Source organism: Carya illinoinensis, chromosome 1 (genome assembly GCF_018687715.1).
Source record: "Carya illinoinensis cultivar Pawnee chromosome 1, C.illinoinensisPawnee_v1, whole genome shotgun sequence".
Lineage (NCBI taxonomy): Eukaryota > Viridiplantae > Streptophyta > Magnoliopsida > Fagales > Juglandaceae > Carya > Carya illinoinensis.
In genome coordinates, this window is record NC_056752.1 from 45,218,762 (window position 1) to 45,234,819 (window position 16,058).

Here is a 16,058-nt window from a genome sequence, read left to right on the forward strand (position 1 = left end):
AATATTTAAAGCCCAACAATAGAATATTTAAAGCATAGAGTAATTTAAATACGAAATAATAACTAATAACAAGAAAGCACATTAAAATAATTTACACGACTTAAAATCATAAATGAACTCAACGAATAAATATACGTAAAAAGAAAAATATACGTAAAAAGAAAAATGCACAATAAAAAAAATAAATAAGAGCCAAATAAAAACACTACAACTTAATATTAATAAAATAAAATAATTAAAGTCTAACATTAAACTAATTTAAAGTAAAGATCAATTTAAGTGTAAAACAATAATTAATATCAAGAAAACACATCAAAATAAATTTCACAACTTAAAATTCATAAAATAAATTGTTTCATTCCTACAGTTTCTATACTATACATAAAATATTTCAACTTTAAATTATAATAAAATACTAATTATTTTTTTATTTTACTTTTTTTGTAAATTAATTATTTACACATTTATTCATTCTCTAATCCTATTAAATATTTAACATATAGGAGCATTTGCCGTTTACAGAGACTGTTATAGTACAAGTTAAAAAAAAAAACAGTGGATGATTCAACTTACTGCAGATTCAGAAATATTCAATCAACAACAATACAAAAATTTCAATGTTCTTTCTATTGGCCCTGTGCAATATGGTTGAGAATCAAAAAACACAACTAAACAAACGTGTAGAGTACGTTTGGCATCCACTAGTATATATATATATATATATATATATATATGAAAGCTAGTTATTTAGTGACACATTCGAAATTTGACAAGATATTATATTATTTCTTCAAAGTTGGAAACCAAATATTTATATGTTTGCTCTCTGTTACTTGATCATGACTGGAATATGCTTTGTGAATATTTCTGCTAAGTGCATTGTTGAATCACTACTAGATCATATGGCATCCCTTTTAATCTACTTTTCTTAAAGATGTTATTATTTATATATTGAAAAATTCTACTCATCATCTCTACACCATTAACTTATTTTTATTTTTTTAATAGATATGTAGTATAAAAATGCTGAAAAAAAAGTCATTTATTTGTTTTCAGCACTTCTAGTACTCATCAGGTACTCGCAGTACTTTGCATGGCCATCAGCCCGACCATTCCAACCAAACTGATCAGAAGGAGAAGTTTGGGTCTGCTTTCCTTGGACTGAGGTTTAATTTAAATATTAGGAAGAAAACCGAAGGGATGGGTATAGTTTAGTTTTGGATTTTTCTCAAACCACCGAACCAGTAACGTCAGTACTGAACAAATATAGCAGATGCGTAGAAAGTATTACAAACTTGAAAAAATGGCACTAGCTACTTTTAGTTTCTATGGTCTACAACTTAATACAATAAATGTTTCGTATCAAAACGCTTGAATCATATCCAAATTATAATATGGTCGATGGCCTATATTTTATTAGCTAATAAATGGTCCCAATGTGGTTAATAAATATTGATCCAATTAACTAATCATGACAACCCAAAATAATTATTAATTTAATTTTAAAGTCTTATTTTTAAACCTTTTAAAGTTTTGGGTCCATAAAATAAATAAAGTTTTATTTTAAAGTACTCCTCTATTCTATCCAGTTTGGTATCCAACTATATACCTTCATCATTCTAGCTCGACTCCACAAACCTTACATAAAAATAAGCAGATACGCATGTTTATCATCTGATCCTTTATTTGAAGGTCAAGCCACAGCAGATCCGCTTTTAGAACCGCACTTTTTTCGTAAAAATTGAACTTTTGTTATGAAATCATTGAAAAGAGAGAGCCATAACGTGTTGTAAAACTTTTAAAATGAGAGAGAAAAGAGATAGAGCTCAGAAAGGTTATGAAACTTATAAATTCCTTAAATGATTCAACGATATATATAAGAGTACAAAGGGGACTATGCTTTTGACGACTAGCACTATGCATTCGACGATTAGCTCACTATGCTAGCACTATGCACTATGCATTTGATGACTAGCACTATGCACTAGCACTATGCATTTGACGACTAGCACTATGCATTTGATGGCTAGCTAAATGTGGTCATACAATTCAAGATAGTTTATAACACTTCCCCTTTAGATGACCATATTTAAAGAATATGCCTCGTTAAAACCTTGCCAAGGAAAAATCCTGTGGGAAAAAAAAACCAATGGCGAAAGAAAAAAAGTACAGTATTTATGTGTATCGCCGAGTGCTTTAGGATTACCTTATTAAAATCTTGCAAAGGAAAACCCAGTGGGATAAAATCTTAGTGAAGGAAAAAGAGTACAATCAGCACAAGTCTTCAAGACATTACTTCCCCTGAAAAGTGCATGATAACAGGTCTTCAAATCTCCGCATTCCAATGTTCTGCATAATCTTCTTAAATGTTGCAGTTGGTAATGCTTTAGTGAATAAATCAACCTCCGCATTCCAATGTTCTGCATAGTCTTCTTAAATGTTGCAGTTGGTAATGCTTTAGTGAATAAATCTGCCAGATTTTGACTTGACCGTACCTTCTTGATATCAATTTCAACTTTCTTCTCATGAATTGCAATGATCTTCTTGTGTGTATCTGAAAGATAACTCGCATCTGTACATCCAACTAACTGTGGACTTGATCCATGTTGATAAAATAATCACAACTGGATCTTTCTGCTCATCATTACTCTTCTGGAGTTGTACTCTTCTGGAGTTTTTATAAATAACACAGTTAGTGGAGAATTCATCAACATTAAACCGCTAACCTCATTTTTTAATAAAAACGGTGGCCAGCCTTTTAAGATCAGACAAGTATCGCGGATTTTCAACTCCTCTGTATGTGTCAGGCATGCTGTCAGGTGCCGCAGCTGTCAGGCGCCGCTGAGCTATGAAGCTATATTTCGTCTCTTTTCTCTTGCTTCACGAGATATGTTGTATCATAATTTTCTCTATAAAAGAGATATTTAGCTCATCTTCATTCGCATCTCATATTCTTCACTTTTCTGTAATCATACTGCATTTTTACTCTGCAATCTCTTTCTGCATTCTTATCCTACAATGGCTCAGCGATCTTCTCATAGCCAATATATGAGGTACTTTGCACCTCGTTCATCAGCTGTTCCTGCTTCTACCACAGGTGCTATCATGCAATATAATGATCTGACTCATAGGTCAGATAATGAAACTATCTATGAGCTTGTGAGTCTCGGTACCTGATACTCATCATCCATTGTCGCATTTTCTCAGCGACTGCAATCCAGAACTTGTGGAGTTGACAATCTCCACGAGAATATTGCTATACTTCAGCAACTTCTTCTGAAGTCCAACATGAAGATAGAATCAATAAAGCAAGAGAATAGGAATTTAAAATCCTTGCTTAAATCTTCTTTTCGATTGCCCACCCCTTTAGATAGGGATGTCATGCAGATTCTTGAAAAATAAGAGCGTTTGAAGAATGAGGCAAAGTGCCTCAAATTTCTGTAATTCTTGCTTCAAGATAATAAAATAATATTTCACAAATATTCATATTTGTGTTTCTATCTTTTGGTAGATGTTCTGTGTGTTCCCTTTTATTTCTTCTTTAATAATGCACACTTCTTATCAAACTCATAACATGAATTTGAAATACTAATTGTATTAAAAGATGGTATTTCATGACTAATAGCATCATCCATCTTCCCTTTGAAGCCGCAAGGGTTTCAGATTTATATTTCAAATATGTGCAATTTTCATGAGCTCTTATGGAGCCTCAATGACATTTAAATCATATATATAAACTGCAATAATAGTTTGTTTCCATTTGCGTTTGGATTACTTTAGATCATATAATGATCTTTGAAACTTGATAGAATACATATTTCCAGATGTATTCATATTAGAAGCTTCAGACATTTTCTATCCTTCAGGGATTTTCATATATATATCATGATCCAATGATCCATATAAATATGCAGTTAATCATGCATATCCAAACTCTCGATAACTTTCAAGCTAATAAAAATCTCAATAGGATTTCAACCACTTTAAAATCATATCAATATTGTTTCTTCGAGAAACTAACTTGTGATTTCTATATCACATTTTCATATTAAAAGTTTCAGACTTTTTATATCATGTATATAAATATCCACTGATATTTAACAAAAATCACCTCTTTAGGTGTTTGGACTTCAAGTCCATATTTATCACATTTTACTTAGTGATGTCAATTCTGCAGGAAACTCGTGATTTATATATCACATTTTTATTTCTTTTCCATAAATATTCACTGACATTCAACAAGCATCACCTCTTTAGATGTTTGGATTATAAGTCCCGATGCATCATATTTTACTAGTGAATCAATTATGCAGGAATTGTTTCTTTCAAATTTGGCCAATATTTTACGTCGTATTTTTCGACGATTCTTGATTCACTTTCATCATTAATTATGGTAATGTCAATTGTCATCTCATATGAAAATACGTTGTCGACAACGATTTTATTTCTATCCATAATTTCTCCATTATTCATGAAATGTAACGAAATCTCGTTATTTTCAGGTACCTGTCCCTCTTTAAGGGAAGACATTTTCATGAAAAATCTCTTCAGGAGGCACTCTTTAAGAGTTTATATAGGAGAATTTTATACAGAGAATTTGGATGGACTTTATTGCTTGTTTTGTGGGTATGGCCTCTTCAGGAGCACCAAATTATTTGTACCTTTCTCTTTTGAGATGCAATACCTTTTGTATCAATAGGTCTCACATGCTTTCAGACTGCTGAATTTCTTAATTGTCCTACAGGGACTTCAATCATCGCTGAAATTTTAGCATCTAGAATATGAGACATTTTTATCTTATTGTATTCAAAATTTAATTATCATCTGAACTTCTGGTTCACATATGATAATCAAGGTAACGTCGAATAATTTCATCTTATTTGCTTCAAGCAAATTTTTCTTTCCACTTCTGGTGGTAAGATTTTATAGTAAAAGAATCTTCTGATTCCTTTATGGACGTTCATATGAAAATCATTCGACTTATCGTAATTGATTTTGGATGATCAAGATAACCATGAAAAGATACAAATATTTTGAATCATATCACCTTTTGATGCATCATAATATTTGATTTAATAATTTGTATAATATCATCTCAAAGAGAAAGCTTACAGCTTTTCCAATACGAGCTTCTGGCCCGAAAAGATATTCATTATCACGTCCAATCTCTTAGTTTCTTTGAATGAAACGCATCATTCTTTTCACTTCAGGAAATAAAATGATATAAATTCAGTATCATTCACTTCAGGGAATGATATAGATCTAGTAAGACGTGACTAATGATTCTTATCAAAAGCTCATTATTTTGCTCCGTCACTGAAAGACCTGATACAAATTTAGAATATATTGTGAAAGTTTGTATTTCATATTGCTACTTCAGGAGCATACTCGATATTGCTACTTCAGGAGCACATTCGAGACGTTCATTCAAATATATATTCTTTCCACAATTTCAATTATGCAAGATCAGGTGCATAAATCATAATGAGCTTTTGGTACAAGTATCACTCATATGAGATACTCAATAAAATTATTGATTTAGGGCGATCCTTCAGGGATGCTCCATTTCCATTCTCAGATAAATCATATCATCAATAATTTATAACAAGTATAAAAGAATAAATAAAACTTTCATTACTACAAAACATTGCAGAATATAAAAATATTTTATAATAAGATAAAGGAAATACATTAATTAAAAAGGAACACTTCCATGATCAACTCTACCACTAGAATCCTTAAAAAAATCAGAAACATCAAGGCTTGTAATATCTTCTCCATCTATAGAATCTAAAGCATATGATGGTTCAGCAAAATTTGTTTCAAATTTTTTTGTTTTTTCTTTTATAGAAGATTGGTATAAGTCAACCAAGTGCTTATCTGTACGACAGACACGAGCCCAATGTCCTGTCATACCACATCTATGGCATCCATCTTCATCTTTCTTTAAAAATTTGTTTTGAGGACCTTTGCCCTTCTCTGAGTTGAACCACTTCTGGTGGTACGGTGTATATCTATTATTGTCCCTTTTAGTGTGATCACTTCTAGGACCTCCACTTCTATAGTTTTTCCTACCACGTTCACGCCCTCGTTTTCTTTGAAAAGATACACCATTCGCTTCTGGGAATGATGTAAATCTAGTACCATTCATTTCAGGGAATGATATAGAACCAGTAGGACGTGACTGGTGATTTCTTAACAAAAGCTCATTATTTTGCTCAGCTAATAGAAGACAAGATATAAGTTCAGAATATTTTTTAAACTTTCGCTCTCGATACTGCTGCTGCAGGAGCACATTCGAGGCATGAAAAGTAGTATATGTCTTTTCTAACAAGTCATCATCAGTGACTTTTTCACCACATAATTTCAATAGCGAGCTAATTTTAAAGAGTGCAGAGTTATACTCACTAACACTCTTGAAATATTGCAACCTCAGGTGCATCCAATCATAACGAGCTTGTTGGAGGATTACAGTTTTCTGGTGTTCATATCTCTCCCTTAAATCATTCCACAAAATAAGTGGATCTTTCACCGTTAGATACTCAGTTTTTAATTCTTTATGAAGATGGTGCCGAAAGAAAATCATTGCCTTAGCACGGTCCTGCAGGGACCCTTGATTTCCTTCTTTAATTGTATTTTCCAGGTTCATCGCATACAGATGGATCTCAGCATCAAGGATCCAAGATAAATAATTTTTTCCAGAAATGTCAAGAGCAACGAATTCTAATTTTGTAAGATTTGACATTTTTTACATATATAAATCAGGAACATAAGTATAGAGTTTTCATTAAGTAATGTAACATTTCATATTCATTTTGGAAACTATAAAAATATATTGAAAAACTTACTTGAAGTAGAGGACTACTAACTTCAAAATCGTCAGAACTTTCGTGCTGATAACGTGTTATGAAATCATTGAAAAGAGAGAGCCATAACGTGTTATAAAACTTTCAAAATGAGAGAGAAAAGAGATAGAGTTCAGAAAAGTTATGAAACTTATGAATTACTTAAATGATTCAATGATATATATATATATATAAGAGTACAAAGGGGACTATGCTTTTAGCGACTAGTACTATGTATTTGACGATTAGCTCACTATGCTAATATTATGCACTATATATTTGACGATTAATACTATACACTAGCACTATATATTTAACGACTAGCACTATATATTTGATGACTAACTAAATTTAATGATACAATTCAAGATAGTTTATAACAACTTTAACGTTAATTTGGATGCAGTGGTAAGACTCGATATATATTAGCCTGAACTAATAAAGGGATCGAGCATTATCTTCTTCAAATCCTGTCGGCTGAGATTGCAAGTATTTCCTTTCCTCTAAGTCCAAATCAATCCATTCATCTTTCAATTTTCTGAGCCTTTAGTCTAAAGCAGATGGAAAAGGAAGGCTGCTGGGAAGAAATTAAGGTAAATAGCTTTGCAATTTATCATTCTCATCATATATTATATATATATTTTTGTTCTATTATAAAAATATATATTTCTTTTTGCTTAAAAAAAATTTATAATAGAACAAAAAAAATATATATATATTATTCCATCCCCGTTGTCCATTGAGCCCGTTCTAAATAATTCTCCTTTTGCTGGATTATTGCTGATGTAATTATAAAAAATTAATTTTTCAGAAATTTTAGACCAAATTTCTGATAAATTTTGATTTTCGGCTAGCCCAGCACCAAGTCCGAACAAAGTCTCAACTAGCAGAGAGATGAGCTGATAAGGCCCTCTATCTGTAGCTGCAGTAACATCAAAACTATAAACTATGGTCTTACCCGCTAGCTGATCCAATATATATATATATATAATATAAGTTACTGTAAAAATGATAAATAAAATTGTTCATAAAACGATCATGTTATGAGAAACCGTAGAATGTGGCAATTAGCTAGCTAGAGAGGAAGATAAGTCGTCTCCTCTAATTACCTAGCTGGCTAGCTATATAAACCGTACAATGGTAGAGAGGAAGATAAATCGTCTCCTCTAATTACCTAGCTATATAGCTAGCTAGCGATCGCGTGATGACAAGATCATGATCAGCATAATAAACAAGGAAATTTAGAAGATGCCTTTAAATAGTGGAAATCAGAGTCACGATTGAATTGACATCTCTAGTTAGTGGCCTGCAACTCATCGCTATTCTGATTTGCTGTTCTGCCATGTCGAAAAACATTTCGTAAAAGAATATTATATATTATTTATGGTATATCTGGGCAATCATTAACCTTATCCCGTTTATTTATTTATTTTTTATTTTGCAGTCTCATCCGTCAATAAAATTAAGAATGAGATAAAAGAGGTTACAGAACAAACTGTTAAAAGAGAGTAAGAACTTGAAAAGGCGAGAGCTTTAAAGCTGTAGTTTGATGCTTAAGGCATATGCCATATATACGTTCACCATTCATAAATATGAAGATATATATATACATAGAGAGAGAGAGAGAGAGAGAGAGAGAGAGAGAGAGAGAGAGAGAGAGAGAGAGAGAGAGAGAATGCATTGTAAATGATCATATGGCAGTGGTATATATAATTGTAGTTGGTGAGATTGTATTGTCTAAAAATCTTGTTTCTGTTTAAAAAAAAAATCAAATTTCGAGTATTTTTTCTATTTTTAAAGAAAGAGGGATAATAATCAAGAGCATCTATCAAGGTCCCTATCCTGGATGGGAAATGGAGAAGTGCCGTCTTAGACATAACTTTCAATATTTGACGTAAGACAATATCGACACATCAAATATATAATATACATTAGTATAAATAAGTTTTTATTTTTATTTTTATTTTTTAAAATAATTTTTAAACATATTTAGTTATTAAGAAAAAAATTTAAAAAATATATAAAATCATTAATAATCATTACTTCCTTAAACCGTTAAAAAAATAAAAAAATAAAAATATAGAGTAAAGACATTTAATAGGCACATAGGCATATTATCATTTTTCTCACCTAAACCAGAAAGCAAGCCAGGTTCACTGAGCCGACATGCATTGCAATGAACGTTTGAGATCATACGCGCGTACGAAATCTTGATCACTAGATTTACTATTATATATATAATACGTCATTAAGTTATGAACTTAAAATCCATTTTAAGTTGCCAATTTTATTTATTTAAATGATTAATTTTTATCTATATTAGTAATGGTGCAGTTTTTTTTTCTAATATATATTTTTTTCCCACTAATTATACCCTTTTTCTCCATCATACTCTGTAAATATTTCTAGATGATCTTTTCTTTACTGGAAAGTTTGTGAGGTTTCTCATGATCACTAATTTATATATTATTATTATTATTATTATTATTATTAAAAAAGGGGAATATAAAAGTTTTTCAACCAAAATTTGATATGAAATATTAACACATATTGACTCTATTTTAAAGATTTTACACTTTATTTATTGTATAATACTTCAGGGTATGCTAATTTAGTTATGTAGAACAGAACACTGCATGCATGAGTTATACAATATACACTTTAATCATATATAGAGCCAAGTGTTACCGCTTCATTCCCATATTCTGAACCATTGCGTCCGTGCCCATGGATACATACATGGATAGACCCGTTGCCAAACTATGCTTTATGGAAAAGAAGGCCTAGAATTAACAAAAGATTTTCAATTACGTGCCTTGCGCAGGGACAACTTGAGAGCGGATAGTCCAAGTTTTCAGCTCAGTGGGATATATCTTCTTGATCCAGAAGATCCTAAAAGATAATAAAAAAGTAAGATAAATAAACCAGGTGGCTTGAGGACATAGGCTCCGGCCCATTATAAAAAGGCCAAGAAAGTACTCCAGTTTGCAAGAATCATTCCCAAACTAAAAAACAGCCCAAAATGTCTCCCAAATACATGCTGCTAATGATGCTCCTGGGAGTGGTGCTTCTCACCACTCACACTCTTGCGGATCACCACAAACCACCTCGCAAACCACCACACAAGCCACCTTCGGTGGAGGAGTCCCCCCTTGAAAAAGATATCACGACAACCCTCGATGGAAAACCACACAAGGGGGGGAAGGGAAAGGGAAACAAACCACCCCCAAATTACAAGCACCCACCAACCGGTACCGTTGGTGAGACTGATCAACAACTTGAGAAAGAAGTGACATTCCCTGCAGGTCACAAGATGCCGCCTAAGACTTACCCACCTGTGCACAAGGTACCCCGCAAGCCACCAACATGATGATCCACTTGAGTGCTAGCAAGCTCCATGCTTTAATACCATATATATATATGTAATTAATAATAAGAGCTAGCTGCTGTATTACCCGTACCATTTGGGGAGTATCGTTTTGTTTGCTGCTGGTGCTACGTACTACACTACAAGTGGGCTACGTACGTTCATGGCAGACGTTAGCACTCATTGTACGTGCGTACATAGTATCCGTATGTGCCTATAGCTAATAATTATCATAAGCATCCTGGAAAAGCACTTAAAATTTGTTCTTGTGGGTTCCCATTTCCACCTTGTCACCCATATATATGTATTTGTGTGTGTATATACATGTAGTTTGGGCTTTCTTCTATATATGGATGTTTTTATTTATGTGATCTTTGGGAATATTCTTCTGTAAGAGTATAACAAAAATTCGTGGATAGTTTACTGAAATTTGGCTTAAAAAAGAAAGCGCAATGTTTGTAGTAGTACCATAATCGTACGTGAGAGAACCGATTATAAGAATCTATTTAAAATAAAAGTTAATTAACGAGTATATGCAAGGTACCGTTAGATATATCGTGTATGAAATCAGTGAGAAGTGAATGCAAAAAATTCCCTAGTACTCGATGATCAGTGGCACTTGATCTATGGCATGGCATATTCGTTACTGCATGTTTCTTACCAAAATGGAAGAATCGGGTCGACTGCCAAAGATCAAAGACAAAAGTATCAAAGGAATCGGACATATATGTATACAGATAAAGTGAATAAATTGAAGATTAATGATACTCGTACCGCATCATGTCTTCTTCTACTGTTATTATTACAATTCGATCTGCTTCAGAAGATCAAGGACAACTATATATATAAAACCTGCAGAAACTTGAATAAAAAGATAATATTTTTAAAATTTTAATAAAGTATCATATAATGCTTTGATACTTTATTATTGTTTTGTCGCCGATCACTGATCATGATATTCAGTACTATAAACATGGTGGATATAAACAGAAACGCGCTGCGGGGCGTGGAGGTCTTGCACGATGGGGGTGGAGGGGCTGGGTTTTGCTGGCTGACTCCGAGTCTGTCACCAAAATATAACACGTGAATGGGCGTGGCGATTCGGCTCGATGGCGGTGGAGGGCCTCAGAGTGAGTTGGCCATGGGTGGTGGTGCTCTCAGATGCATGTTTTGGAAGGCTCAACTGGACGGAATGCATGGGTGGATGGCTCTGTGTTGGCCATGAAATGCTCTGTCTTTGGCCAAGGAAAACAGAGGAATGCATGCTGATGTGCATGGGTAATGCTCTGTTTCTGTTTCTGGGATGGGTTGGACAACATGAAGACAGCCAGCGATCGGGGTTGAGGCGATGAATGATTCATGAACTGTCGTGAGCCCTGGAAGCAGCACCTTAAGGCAGCGTGGTTATGACGTTTTTCTGCATCTTTGGTGCGGCACAAGGGGTAGTACGTTTTTTACGGTTTTGGAGCTCACAGGGCAGACCTTTCCGATGGGCTTGGAGCGTGGTGATCGGTGCTAGTACTCGGACTTGGAGCGTGGTGATCGGTGCTAGTATGAGTTGTAGGGGAGAACAACCCCTGCAGCTGAGCGTTGGGCTTTGGGAGAGTGCCAAACGGAGAGGGAGCAGATGTGAGTGGGCAGGTGCTGAACGGAGAAGAACGTGGGTGTTGTGTCAGGTATTCACGGTCAAAATGCGAGTGGGCAGACGGCGTGGGTTAGGCACTCACAACCTATTGGTTGGTAGGCCATGTCGCTATAGTGTTTATTTTATTGTTTTTCGTTAAGGTTTTGCGAGTGTTGCTTTATTTTATTTTACTATATCAGTTAAGTTTAAATAAAATAAATTAAAATAGGTAAGTTTCTCTCATCCTTAGAGGATGAGAGCTGTGAGTCCCTTTCTTTTTTTAGAGGAGGAGGATTGTGAGTTCCTATTCTTTTTTAGAAGATGAGAGTTAGAATGAGTTTTTCTCGCAGACAAGTCGAGATGGACATTTCTGTTTTACAGAGTCTTACATCTCAGAATAGTTTTGTCATTAAAGATCTTTGAAGTTTAGACATTGTCTGACACAATGAAAGTTGTGTATAAAAAAACTTATAATCGATGAGTTGTTGGCTTGTAGTCAGGGCTTGTTACTCGTATTTATTAGTTACAGTTGTAACTTCCTTCATGAATGAATTGAAGTCTATTTTAAAAACAAAAAACAAAATAAACATGGTGGATATAATTTACAAATGGGAAAATGCGGTTACTTCTCCTCATGACATATATATCGTAATTATTTGATTTGGATTGAGGTGGACTGGTTTCGTGTTTTTATCTCCCGGATTTAATCTTGCTTTATATTCTTAATTGTTTCCTGTAGTATTGAGGAAATCAAACATTAATATTGTTTTTCCATGTTCTTGGATAATCCAATATTTTCATGCCCACACACCCCTTTTGTTTTTACAAACAGTAATTCACCACCAACTATATTACAACTCAACTACTATTAGATATTAAAATATTAATATTTTCTACTTTAATAGTGCTTTACTATTAATCAATTTTTTTTTCTTTTGTTATTTGAATCTAGACTAAAAAATTCAAAACATGATATTCTTGCATAATTTAAAAAAAAATTAAGTTGAATCAATTAACGTAATTATCTAAATTAATTAAAAATAAATTTAATTTTATAATTGACATTCTTATAAAAATGGGCTCAAAGAGTAAAAGAATGTCAATTTTTATAAAATTGAATTTATTTTCTTCTAAATTATGCAAGAATCTCATATTTTGACATTTTTAAACCATATCCAAAGGGCAATAGGAAAAAAAATTAGCAAAATAGTAAATTAGTTATAGAGGAAGTGTAAGAATATCAAATTCAAAATTTAGGAAAAAAAAAAAAAGGCAAAAAAGCAAATTAGTAAATTGGACTCATGCTATGGTATAGTTGAAACTCAACTCTGAAGAGTTGAGTGGTGCTATGTACAGTTTGATATGATAGATTGAATAATGGAGAAAACCATTCCTCATAGGCTCTATTAAAGTAAGAAGAAACCGATGCACTCTAAGTGTTCACTGAAATGCCTATTTGGGTTGAATGAATATTTGAATAATTTTCTCTCTATTTTCCTGTCCATCTATGTACAAGTGCTCAATACATAACAACCAATTTCCTATACAAGCATATTCGCTGATATGGTTCTGAGAATTTCTTGTCTTGTTGTGCCGTGTACTGCTACAGAGTCCTTTGTTGCTATTGCATGCCTTTGTGCAGTGTACTATTGCAAAGTCTTCCTTGGCCTATTGTGTAACAGCTCGTTAGAAATTCAATTGTGAAATTTCTATTGACTTTAAGAACCTCGTGAAGACTCTATAAGTTTTCATGAATCCATTAATCATATAGGTTTTAGTATAACTACATAGTTAGTATTATTACTCATTATGGTATCAGAAGTGTGTTTTTAATTATTGGATATAGTTAGAAGTATCTAAATGTATTATGGTTTGTGCCATTAGATTCGGTGGGTTATTTAAGGTCTTATGGCGCAATAACTATTTTTGATTTTTTCGGACGAAACGTCTGTTTAAAACTGTAGATATTATTGGATAAAAATATCTTGAACTAATTTTTGTGGATATTATTGGATAAAAATATCTTAAACTAATTTTGTGGATATTATTAGATAAAAATATTTTAATCTAATTTCATGGATATTATTGGGTAAAAATATCTTGAGTTGATTTTTTGTAGATATTATTGGGTAAGAGAATCCTACACTTAACTCTCACTTCGGGTAGGAGAGACCTACACTTAACTCTCACTCTGGGTAAGAGAGACCTACATTCAGTTCTCACTCTAGCCTCATCTCTTCCATATCTCATCCATAAGTATCTCCAGCCATCCCCACGAAATTGTCTTCATTTACACTTTTCATTGAAAGAATACCAAATACTCTCTTTCGGACACCTTTTAGGTGTTCTTTTGCACGCCCATTTCGAAATTTTTGTAAGTATTTTATCATAAAGTCTCCTTCATATAAGTTGTTCTTTTTTTAGTCTAGTTTACGTGGATATCTTATTTGTCCCATTTGAAAATCAATTGTTTAGTCAAATATTATGTAAACTATAGAAAGGTCATTCTAAAAGATAAACTGGAGAATATGTTATAGTTTGGAGTTTTTGACCAAGCTAATGGATAGATATTGGTCTGAAATTTTTATGGAGTATTGTTAACATGTGTATATGATTATTGGTTGAGGATTTTTACATGATTAAAGGTTTTGATGAAAGATTTTTTTAGATTTATAAACTTAGAAACTGGAAGAGGAAAAACAGTTTCTGTTTTGAGAAAGTTTAACTCTTTGGTGGTCTAAACCTATTCCAATGACTTTGATAATTTTATTGGAGGATCCTAAGCATCTTATATACATGTTATATTATTATTTTGAAGATATTTGATGTTAGTTTCAAAGATATGAAATTTTATGCAAAGAAATATTCAAATAAGCTAAAGTGTGGATGTTCTTGGCTAAATTTATGTTTTGGTTAATTTTTAATCATGTGATCTTGAATTAGGAGCTTATATATGTTTTATGAAATCTTTTTAAACTATGTGATGGTTTGGTTTGAAGATCACATCTTTATAAGTCATAGATCAAAAGGTTAATCAAAACAAGTTAGAAACAAAAATCAATGGAAATAGCATATAAGAATTTCGGCCCTATGGAGTTTTTAATAGTTGTGATTAGTTTTAAATTTTTTTAAATTAATATTTGAGTTGAGGATAAAATTTACATGAGGCATGTAAATTTTGGTGACTTTTGGAGTTAGTATGCAAAATTTTTAAGTTATGGGTAAAACGGTCATTTTCCTACATGTAGAGAGTAAAATGAAAATTTTACTCTTTAAGTTAGTATTTTCCATATTTCAAATTATTAGTGATTTAGTGCTAACTTTTAGAATCACTAATTACAGTTCTGAGTGATCGCGCTTGAGGTTTTATAAGAAACGCGAAGATCGAGGTAAGTTAGTTTTTAACTTACCAGCAGTCTACTGTGTATGTGTGTTAAGTAAAGGAACTATAGTGTATGTATATGTGTTATCATATATGTCATGTTATGCCAAGTTATCACGTAATTGTCTGTTATACAGAATTTATTCTGTTATCATTTTTTTATCTATTACATAATATATTTTGTCATGTATTGCTGTACATTACAAGTACGTCATGTTAAGTATGTCATCTATTATATGTATGTCAAGTCATGTAATATTTACTGTTGCAAGTATGTCATGTTAAATATGTTGTCTATTATATGTTATGCCATGTTACGAAATGTTTCTATCTTAAGTTGGTCATGTATTTCGAGTTATGTTCAAGTCACGTTATGTTACATTAGGGTTTCAGTCATTTCGTATTCCAGTCACATTTCATCTTGAGCTACAATCAGTTTCGTGGCGTCCACAACAACTGTGGCACACGAAATATGGGGTCACAGTAATTGTGACACATACACTACGTGAGACACAGCAATTATGACACGTAGAATACATGGGGCCACAACAACTGTTGAGTATGTATTTAATTGCATTGTGACGCGTAGAATACATGTGGCCACAACAATTGTGGAGTATGTATTTAACTGCAATGTTGTCGTGTAGAATACATGAGGCCACAACAACTGTGGAGTATGTATTTAACTGCATTGTGAAGTATAGAATACATGGAGCCACAACAACTGTGGAGTATGTATTTACACGTAGAATACATGGGGCCACAACAACTGTGGAGTATGTATTTTTCATGTTAAGTCAAGTTTCAGAATAAGTTCATGATAAGTCAAGTTTCAAATCA